The following is an 11,550-nucleotide window of genomic DNA, read 5'->3' as shown; positions in this document are numbered from 1 at the left end:
TATTATAATATTGACTATATTCCTTATGCTGTACTTCACATCTCTGTGACTATTTTGTAACTACCAATTTGTACTTCTTATTCCCTTTACCTTTTTTACCCATGCCCCTCAACCCTCCTCTCTACTGGCAACCATTGATTTGTTCTCCGATTCTGTTTCTGTTTTGTTTGTTTGTTTATTTTATTCTTTAGATTCCATGTATAAGTTAAATCATATAGTATTTCTCTGCATCTGACTTATTTCGCTTAGCATAATATCCTCTATGTCCATGTTATCACAAATGGTAAGATTTAATTCTTTTTTATGTCTGAGTAATATGCCATTGTATATATGTAGCACTTACTGTTTATCTAATCGTCTATTGGTGGGCACTTAGGCTGCTTCCATATCTCGGCTATTATAAATAGCTCTGCAGTGAACATAGGGTGCATATATCTTTTTGAATTAGTATTTTAGTTTTCCTTGGATAAATACCCAGAAGTGGAATTGCTAGATCATAAGGTAATTCTATTTTCAATGTTTTGAGGAACCTCTATACTGTTTTCCATAGTGTCTGTACCAATTTGCAATCCCACCAACAGTGCATGAAGGTGCCCGTTTCACCACATCCTCACCAACATTTGTTGTTTCTTCATTTGATGATAACCATTCTGACAAATGTGAGGTGATATCTTATTATAGTTTTAATTTGCATTTCTCTGATGATTAGTGACGTTAAGCATCTCTTCATATGCCTATTGGCCAACCGTATGTCCTCTTTGGAGAACTGTCTATTCAGGTCCTCTTCTCAGTTTTTAATTGGATTGGGGTGTTTTTGTTTTTATTTTTTGTGGGGTTTTTTTTAATGTTAATTTGTATAAGTTTCTTATAAATTTTGGATATTAACCCATTATGAAATGTATCATTAGTGAACACTTTCTCTCAATCAGTAGATTATTGATGGTTTCCTTTGTTGTACAAAACTGTTTTAGTTTGATATAGTCCCATTCATTTTGCCCAAGAGACATATCGAAAAAAATATTACTAAGAGCCATGTCAGAAGTTTACTGCCTATATTTTCTTCTAGGAGTTTTATGGTTTGGAGTCTCATATTTAAGTCTTTAATCCATTTTGAGTTTATTCTTATATATGATGTAAGAAGGTGGTCTAGTTTCATTTTTTGCATGTATTTGTCCAGTTTTCCCAACCGTTTATTGAAGAAACTGTCTTTATCCCTTTGTATAATCCTGCCTTCTTTGTCATAGATTAATTGACCATGAAGGTATTCATTTCTGGGCTTTCTATTCTGTTCCATTGATCTATGCATCTATATTTATGCCAGTATCAGTGGTTTTTAGCCTTATAGTATATGTCAATAACAGATAGTGTGATACCTCTAGTTTTGTTCTTCTTTCTTAGATTGCTTTAACTATTCAGGGTCTTTTGTGGTTCCATGTATATTATAGGATTATTTGTTCTAGTTTTGTGAAAAATGCCATTGGTATTTTGATAGAGATTGCATTGAATCTGTGCATTGCTTTGGGTAGCTTTTGGGACATTTTAATGTTGTTAATTCTTCCTGTCAATGAACATAGTATATGCTTCCATTTATTTGTATTTTCTTTAATTTTTTTTCAATGTCATAATTTTCCAAGTAGATGTCTTTTACCTTCTCGAGTAACTTTATTCCTAGGTATTTTTTTAATCATAAATGGATTCTAAATTTTGTCAATTGCTTTTTCTTCATCTATTGATATGCTCATATGATTTTTATTCTTCATTTTATGTGGCGTATCACATTAATTGATTTGCAGATATTGAACCAACCTTATATCCCAGGAATAAATCCCACTTGATTACAGTGTATTATCTTTGTAAAGTGCTGCTGAATTCAGTTTGCTAATATTTTATTGAGGATTTTTGCATCTATATTTCATCAGGAATTTTGACCTATAATTTTCTTTTTTTATTATTTTATTTTATTATTATTATTTTTTAGGCAAGGCAACCCTTGGTTGACCTCACAGATTGCAAGTACCTTGTCAGCTTACAATCCATATTTTTTTATTCTTTACACCTACAGCACCTGGTCTTCCTAGGTGGTCTCCCATCCAAGTACTAACCAGGCCCAACCTTGCTTAGCTTCCGAGATCAGACAAGATTGGGCTTGTTCAGGGTAGCATGGCCGCAGACTAATTTTCTTTTTAGATAGTGTCTTTTTGTCCGATTTGGAAGCAGGATAATGCTGGCCTCGTAAAATGAAGTTGGGCAACTTCCTTCTTCTTCAATTTTTTGGAATAGTTTAAGATGAATAGGTGTTATACTTTCAATTTTTGGTAAAATTCACCTGTGAGGCCATCTGGTCCAGGACTTTCATTTGTTGAGAGGTTTTTGGTTACTGATTTGATTTTGTTAGTAGTCATCAGTCTGTTCAGATTTTCTGTTTCTTCTTCACTCAGTCTTGGAAGATTGTGTTTCTAGAAATGTTTCCATTTCTTCCAGATTGTCCAATTTGTTGGCATATAATTGTTCATAGTATTTTCTTTTTTATTATTTTTTATTTTTATTAAAAAAAATTTTTCTTTGACATTTATATAATTTATGAAGTGATCCTCCCGGTTACTCTAGCATTCATTTGGTACTACACACAACCATTACAATAATATTAACTCTATACCCTATGCTATACTCTAAATCCCCATGATTGTTTTGTAACTTCTTCATCTCTTCACCTTTTTTTACCCAGTCCCCCAAGCCCTCTAGTATTTTCTTATAATATTTTGTATTTCTGTAGTGTCAGTTACTGCTTCTCTTTCAGTTCTAATTTTATTTATTTGGGAACTCTTTTTTTCTGATGAGTCTGGTTAACAGTTTATCAATTTTGTTTATCTTTTCAAAGAATGAGCTCCTGGTTTTATTGATCTTTTAAATTGTTTTTCAGACTCTATTTTGTTTATTTCTGCTCTGAGCTTTATTATTTCCTTCCTTCTACTCACTTTGGGCTTTGTTTGCTATTTGTTTTTTAGTTTCTTTAAATGTAAGGTTAGATTGTTTGAGATTTTTCTTTTTTTTTTCCTGAGGTACGCTTATGTTGCTATGAATTTCCCACCTAAGACTGCTTTCGCTGTGTCCCATAATTTTGGGTCATTTTCATTTTCATTTGTCTCAAAGTATCTTTTTTATTTCTTCCTTGATCTCATTGTCAACATATTCATTGTTTAGTAGTATGTTATTAAGCCTCCATGTGTTTGTGTGTTTTTTAGTTTTCTTCTTGTAATTGAATTCTAATTTCACACCATTGTGATCAGAGAAGATGCTTGATATGATTTCAATCTTTTTAAACTTACAGAGACTTGTTTCGTGGCCCAACACGTGGTCCATCCTGGAAAAAGTTCTGTGTGCTCTTGAAAAAAATATATATTCCGCTGCTCTCAGTTGAAATGTTCTAAAAATATCAATTAAATTCCTTCTGCTTTAGTATGTCATTTAAGGTCACATTTCTTTGTTAATTTTTCATCTGCATCATCTATCAATTGATGTCAATGAGGTGTTAAAGTCTCCTACAATTACTATATTACCTTTCGTCTCTCCCTTTATGTTTATCAGTATTTGCTTTATCAATTTAGGTGCTTCTATATTGGGTGCAAAAATGTTTACCAGGGTTATGTCCTCTTGTTGGATTGAGCTTTTTATCATTATGTGATGTTTTTCTCTGTCTCTTGTAATAGCTTTTGTTTTAAAGTTTATCTTGTCTGATATAAGTATTGCTACCCCAGCTTTTTTTCCATTTCATTTGTATGAAATATCTTTTTCCACCCCTTTACTTTCAGTCTGTGTGTCTTTCACTCTGAAATGGGTCTCTTGTAGGCAGTATATGTAAGGATCTTATTTTCTTATCCATTCAGTTACCCTATGTGTTTTGATTGTAGCATTTAATCCATTTACATTTAAAGTAATTATTAATGTATGTCGTTATTGTTATTTTATTACTCATATTGATGTTTCTTCTCCTCCAAGAAGTCCCTTTAACATTTCTTTTAACACTCGTTTGGTGATGAGAAATTCCTTTAGTTTTTTCTTGTCTGAGAAGCTCTTTATCTTTATCTGTCTTGATTCTAAATGATAGCTCTGCTGGTTAGAGTAATCTTAGTTGTAGGTTCTTACTTTTCATCACTTTGAATATTTCATGCCAATCCCTTCTGGTCTGTAAAGTTTCTGTTGAGAAATAAACTGACAGTCTTATGGGAGCTCTCTTGTAGATAACTGCTTTTCTCTTGCTGCTTTTAAGATTCTCTCTTTCTCTTTGAACTTTGACATTTTATTTATGATATATCTTGGTGTGGGCCTCTCGTTTGGGACTCTGCACTTCCTGGACTTGTATGTCTATTTCCTTCATTAGGTTAGGAAAGTTTTCAGTCATTATTTTATTGAATAGGTTTTCAATTCCTTGCTCTCTCCTTCTTCTGGTACCGCTATAATGTGAATGTTATTAAGCTTGATGTTGTCCCAGAGGCCCCTTAAACTATCCTCATTTTTTATTCTTTTTTTCTTTTTGCTGTTCTGATTGGGTGTTTTCCACTACCTTGTCTTCCAAATCGCTGACTCAATCCTCTGCTTAATCTAATCTCATATTGATTACTTCTAATGTATTCTTTATTTTGATTATTGCATTCTTCATTTGTGACTGATTCTTTTAATCGTTTCTCTGTCCTTTTTTATGTTTACTATCTCTTTGTTGAAGTTCTCACTTAGTTGATCTATTTTCCCCTTAAGTTCATTGAGCATATTTATAACCAGTGTTTTGAACTCTGTATCAGGCAAATTGCTTGCCTCCATTTTGTTTAGTTCTTTTTCTGAAGTTTTCTCCTATTCTTTTATTTGGGACACGTTTATTTGTGTCCCCATTTTGGCTGTCTCTCTGTGTTTGTTTCTATGTATTAGATCTGCTACATCTCCCAGTGTTGTCAGGGTGGCCTTATGTAGTAGGTGTCCTGTGGGGCCTTGTATAACAGTCTCCCTGGTCACCTGAGCTGGGTGTTCCAGGAGTATTCCTTGTGTGGATTATGTGTGCCCTCCTGTTGTAGTTGAGCCTTAATTGCTATTTGCTCATCAGTGTCTGGGTTTGACTCTCAGCCTGACTGGCTGTGAGGATTGTCCATGACCACAGTGGTGGCTGATGGTGGCTGACCCCACGGAGCGGGATTTGCCCCCGCAGGGCTTGATGCCTGCCAAAACCACCCTTTAGTTTTTCCATTTGTGCAGCTAATCAGGTGCTGCTCTGTTGTGGTCTGAGGCTAGCCACTAGATGTGCTGGTTCTAGGGCCTCTTAGGAGGGGCTCAGTGTTGGCCAAGGTCAGACACTGCCTGTGCCTGGCCAAGGGCCATCTGGTAGAAGCTACGAAGTGATCTGTGGTTGGCAGCTGCCTGTGCTGGGCCCGAAAAACATGTGAGAGAAGCGACACTGTAACCTGAGTCCATCTGCCACTCTGCTGGGTCTGGGACCACTTAACAAAAGGCACAGGGCACACTGAGATCAGCTGTCACTTGTCTGGGGCCTGCAGACCTTGGAGAGTTTTTAAGAAAGCTTGCAGTATAGGCTGAGGCTGTAAAGTCACAGCAGCTGAAAGTGCACTGTGTGAGTTGGGTATAGTTAGGGGTCTCAGAAAATCACTAGGGTGTGGCAAGTGGTGTTCACCAGGTTAATGCAGACTCAGTTTTGGCTCCTGCCTATCCCTGCAGGCTGCACGAGGAAGTGGTGTAGGGTGCGGCTTCAACACAGGAAGAATGGCAGCTCTCACCCTGAAGTCAAACAATTCAGTCTCTCCTCATATGTCTCTGGTGCCTTACAAGCTGCCGTTTCTTCACTGGAGCTCAGGATGAGTGCCTGAGAGTGAATGAATCTGTGCAAAGGGATGTCTGAGTTTCCTGCAGCCCTCTGTCTCACTGAGACAGATCAGAAGCACTGCTGATCTTCACAGACAACTATTGAGAAGATTACTCTTCCAGGCACCTGATCCCTGGGCTGGGGATCCCAGTGTGGGGCTGGGACCCATCACTCCTCTGTGAGGACCTCTGCAGCTGAGAGATCCCTCCTAATTCTCAACTGCCACATATAGGTGTGGCATCAGCCCATTTTCCATCTCCAATCTCCTACCAGTCTACACATGGCCTCCTCTATACCTTCCCCACTATCTGGGCCCTATATCATGTCAGGATTCCATCTTATTAACTTTTAAGTGTACTTTGCATGTGATGAAAAGCAGGTCTTTGTCATGATATGTGCTGCAAATATTTCCCCAGTTTCTTATCTTTTGTCCTAGCTATTTTTGTCATATGGAAAATTTCAGTTTGTATAGTCAACTTTATTAATCTTTATTAATGCTTTAAAGTGATGATACATTTATAACTTGTTCTTCCTTCTCTTTTTCTCCTATCTTCCCATTTCTCCCAAATACCAAAATTAATCTGATTTCATTCTAACCCAAATCATATTTTATACTCCTAAGTCTAGGGTCAGATCAACAGCTGGAAGTCACCCAGAGCTAATCCAGGTGAATTCTGGGGGTTCAACATAATTGCAGAGGCTCCAGGTGGCTTTGATTCAATTTGCCCTGATGCGTATTTATGGGGTGTTCTAAATTAGTACTGACAAGCACTGACACTTCTGGGACTTCTTACAGCCTGGAGGTACCCCAAAACCCAGCTGGTCTGCTTAGACTTCCTCTGCCATGGTCTGACCTACTCCTTGGAGGCATTGCAGTGGGGCTGACACAGTGGAGCTAGGATAATGGTGACATATTGCTTCTTCTTCATCCTTTTCAGCTCTTTAAAATACTTTCCACTGGAGCCAGATGTCTCACTATCAAAGAAGGGAAAGGGAAAAAATGAGAAAAAACTTTATGGTGTCAGATTGGAACTGGAATATGTTTATCAATGTGAACTCATGATTTCCAATACCTAAGGATAACGAGATATGTACGATGTATAAGTGCGTGTAAATTTTTGAATTTGTTTTTGTCTATTCTTTAAAGATTTTACATACACATCCCTTCCATTCTTTTCATTGAGTCATCCTCCCCTGGTTCGTAAGTGCAGGGGCATGGCCAGCTGTTTCTTTTGCTTTCTCCACATCTCTTCTTCCATGAATACAAAGATCTGCTCAAAATATTATTATTTAGGCATTGGAGATTAAAAAATAAGACTGAGGAAAAAAACAAAACAAAAAGGGTCATTATTTGTTGTCATGGACTGAATGGTATGTTCTCTCATCTTTTTTACCTTCCAAGGTCCTTTACAGTGGGTTGACATTTGCTCCTCTCCTGGCCCTTATCATGGCTGCATCCTCCATACAAACAATTTACCCCTAAGCTCCTTCTTCCCTTCCTCTCTTCCTCTCTCATTTCGCAAATGTTTACTGAGCTCTTACCATATGTCAGTGCTGTGCTTGGTACCGGTAGTCCAGTGGTAAACTGGTGCTGTATCCAACAGACACAGGTGCTAACCTCAGCAAACATACAACCTAACAGCTATAGTACAGTGTGACTCACTAAATAAACCAGGGCCCTTTCTTACAGTGGCTGACCCTTCACCCGAATAAGAGCTATTAGGGGGTCTAACTACCCTCAAGGAAAACACTTTTCTCTCTCCCACTGGGGTGAGAGAGAGAGCTTTTAAGTCTGATCCCCTTGCTTCTAGCATATTAATAAAAATTGAGATTTTGTTATTTCACATGCATTGGCTCATTTGATCCTCACAGGGCGAGAGGGAAGACATTCTGATCTGCGTTTTACAGAAGAGAAGTGGTGGGTTGCCTAAGATGACAGACAGATCATGTTAGTGCCGATCTGGTTCTAGTGGAAAAAGAGACTCTTAGGGCAGGAGGAGGTTTTAAAGGCCATCCTGTCCAGGTACTCTTGCTGCTTCAATTTTTTTTCCAGATCTCCTGACTCCTGTACTGCTTTTCCAAGACAAGAGACCAGGGTGGTAGTGGCCCTGATTCCAGAGTCGAATCAAAGCCACCTGGAGCCTCTTCGTGCTTTGCTCTCCTGACTTCAGAGGATACTTCTAGTTCTTTTTATTCATCAGCAGGCTCATGGGGGAATATAGACCAATAAGTCCACATGCTAGATTGCAGGTCAGGGCCCAGGCAATGCAAGGATGAGAGGGAAGACAGCTTCTATAAAGAGCTCATGATTCAAGAGGCTAAACAGACACACAGACAACTCTGCTGCTGTGGTAAGGGAATCTTGTGGAGGTATGAACAAAATACCGCATTGAGAACCTCCTGGAATTCTCTATTTTCCACAGCGAAGACTCTCAGGGAGTAAGAGTGAAGTTACAGACAAGTTTGGAGGGAGAGGAAAACGGAGCGACAGAAATTCATGACACTGCAGCAGCTGAGCCAGAGCAAAGCAGGGTCGGAGAAGACCTCAGGGGCGGGGGCAGATAAGAGGGACCATAGAAGGGAGAGGAACACAGCCGAGGAAGTCTGAATTCGTCACAGGGTGAATTGACCCACATGCGAGACTTTCTTCAGCAACCTTTGCAGCAGGAGAAAAAAAGAGAGAGAGAAATTAAACAGCAGTTGGCCGGGACCCTGCGAGGTCATGCCTATGTAAGCACTTTGAGTATACAAAAGCTGTATGTATACAGATGCCAGATACTGTTATTACCCTGTGGGGGTCAGGAATCAGATTGCTTCATAGCTCTGAGAAGGCTGTTTTCCCCAGTGGGAAAGAAAATAAAGTGCATTTCCTAAGGGGCTGGATTCTGCTAGCTTTACCTTTGCAACGCACATTGCTGGGTATGGCTCTCTTAACCAGGACGTCCAGGAGAAGACGGTGCTGGCAGGGTGGGGTGGAAACAGTTGCCCCAATAAGGGGGAGAAGAAAATGGGGGCAGTCGAGGGCAGACAGTTCAGGAAAAAGGGTGTGATGAGACCATGGGTATGTCTGAGGCATGATGGCATGGCAGGGGTGGAGAGTTGGGGGTTGGGGTTGGAGAGGTGGTCTAGGCTTTGGAGTTGTCAGATAATAAAGAACTGAGGGGTATGACGAGTTCCAAGGATGCGGCCAATCTGATGAGTTGGCTTAGTTTGCTGTCATGAGATGGGCTCGGAGGAAGATGGTAGCGCTTGTCCCGATCCCAGTGCCTTTGCAGAGGGACCCCAAGGTGGCTGGAAGACAGCAACCCAAATGGGGAGAAGATGGTGTGGCGGGAGGCCTGCCGAGCAAGGTCGGTAACAGTGGCGTGCCTTCGGAGACCGGGGTTCGGAGACCGGGGAAGAGCCCCGCAGCAGGGGGCGTGGGAGAAGAAGGAACCTTGACGCCAGAGGGTTTCCAACTAAATGACATTGTCAGAGAAAATCCAGAATTCGGTTAGAACTAGGAGTGAGAGCGTTTTAGGAAAAGTAATTTAAAGTTCTGTAAGACCGCATTTTCACGGACTCTCCTGGATGCTTCCCCTAGAACCAGAGTTGGATTTTCCACGAAGTGAAAGCAGCCTACGCCTCAGGCCTCTGCCTTGCCTGCTAAGGCGCTAATTGTAATGCCGTGTTTGTAATTGAAAAACTTACCTCCCACCCTGACCTTTAGGCCTCACAAAAGCTTACTCTGCCTCTGCCTAGAGCTCTATAAGTCAAGGGGATGGAAGGACGAGTCCTGGGAGGGACATACAACGTGATGACTATTAGCCCTGCCGGATGGTACATCTGAAAGTTGCTAACAGAGTAGATCCTTACCCTTCTCATCACAGGGTAAGAAACACATTTTCTTTTTCTTTTTGTATCTATATCAGGTGATGGATGTTAACTAAACTTATTGTGGGAAGCATTTCATGACATATATGTAAGTCAAATCATTATGCTGTATACCTCGAAGTTAGAAGTGCTGTATGTCAATTATATCTCAATAACTGAAATAAAAATTAATAAAAATACTTCTCTACGTGCAATGTAAAACAAAACAAAACAAAACAAAACAAATAGCCTTAGTGTTCTGATTTCCGAACACTTTCCCTACCTCCATACTGTTAAAAGAAAAGAAGGAACAATGATAGGTGTTCTACCGGGAGCAAATTTTTTTAAACATTTTTGGCTCTGATATCTGAAGTTGTGTTACTATAACCTTAGTAGAGGACACGCTTACCAAATATTCTTTAGCTTAGAGTGAAGCTTAGGTGGCAGTTGGCAGAACGTGTGACTGTCACATGCACAGGGTGTATCCCTCTGGGCAGCTTTGGACCAGACACCTCTGTGTGCTCGTGTTTTCCTAGCAAATACTGGGACCTGAGCTTTGAAGCACAGCCCACTCTGTAGGGGTGACACCCTACCTGTTCTCTTTTCTGGGAGTTTTGACTGCCCAGCCAGCTGTCACTTGTACAGAATGTCCCCAATTTATGAATGGGTATTGTTCTCAGAAAGAGATTTCTAAGTCCATTGTTTAGAATTGGAAGACATTTCCACAGATAAACAAGGGTATGTGTAATCTTTATTATTCAGAACAGCCTGAAAGAACTTCTTGTGTCCCTGAAACCAAGGCCTCTACAATGGTAACAGAAACCTCACCCTGTGTAAACATTATGTCCCTCAGAAAATGCCTTCCAACTTCTAATGTGAGACCCTGGGAATCTTCCGTCGTCACAGACCCTCTGCGGGGCCTTTTCCAACTCTCATCCTTTGATGTGGCTGCCATGGCATGGGGTGGAGGCCAGTGAGGAGAAAAGGGCTGGGAAGTGGGGTGGCCAGTCCCCATGGAGGGCAGAGTCAATCCCAGAATTCCTTGAGGATCTGGCTCCCTTCCCACATCTTCCAAATGCCACAGGCATAGGCCTGCTTCTCTCATGCTTTGTCCTTTTGAAGTTTCCTGAGATTTAGAAACAATGGCAAACAGATTGGAGGCTTAAAAAAAATGGCTCCCTTTTGAAGAGGAATGGAATTTTTCACTTATTTTTCCGTTAGTGGCCCTCTCAGGGAAGAAGATGTTTCCCTAGGGAAGAATGGTGGATTTCTGGGTATACAGAAGACCAAACTAATTAGAGTCCAGGTTAGAGTCCTCGCGTTTGTAGTTAGCTTTAATCAAGAGATGATTCCCAAGATCTTACTTGTACTTTTTTAAAAAATCATGTTTTCTTTAATCTTGCCCTGATACAGTCTCAATCTTTTAAACGTCTATATTTTACAAATGGCTTTCACATCCATTATCTTATTTGAGGTAAAGATATTATTATTTATTTTATTGCTAAGAAAACTGCCTGAGATCACGGAGCTAGTTGGTTGGAAAGCCGGATCTTCTGTTCCAAAGATGCGTCCTTGCTGATATTTTTTAGAGGTTAGTTAATCCCCTAAAGGGAGGCAGGACTCACAGAGTCCTGGAGCTAAAATGAGTCTCCAGGGAATATCTGGTTTTCTCCCTGTCTCCAGACGCTACTAAATTATCCTCAACATCTAAATGCCTCCTATTTTTTTCTTCTCTAGAGAATGAAATCTATAACTCTCAGTTACCTGTCCTGGTGACAAATAACCTCTCTCTGATTAGAAAGAAATCCTTTATTTCCACGTTGGTTCTTTTTGAC

The 11,550-nt window shown here is 40.0% G+C and overlaps 1 pseudogene; it reads right to left on the bottom strand.

Moving 5' to 3' along the window:
* Nucleotides 1-2,053: 2,053 nt before the first annotated feature.
* On the bottom strand, nt 2,054-2,172 carry LOC120607490 (uncharacterized; annotated as a pseudogene).
* Nucleotides 2,173-11,550: the final 9,378 nt, after the last annotated feature.

This window comes from Pteropus medius, unplaced genomic scaffold (genome assembly GCF_902729225.1).
Source record: "Pteropus medius unplaced genomic scaffold, Ma_sr-lr_union100, whole genome shotgun sequence".
NCBI lineage: Eukaryota > Metazoa > Chordata > Mammalia > Chiroptera > Pteropodidae > Pteropus > Pteropus medius.
The sequence above is the reverse complement of the archived record's forward strand: the minus strand, read 5'-3'. Positions and strand labels throughout refer to the sequence as shown.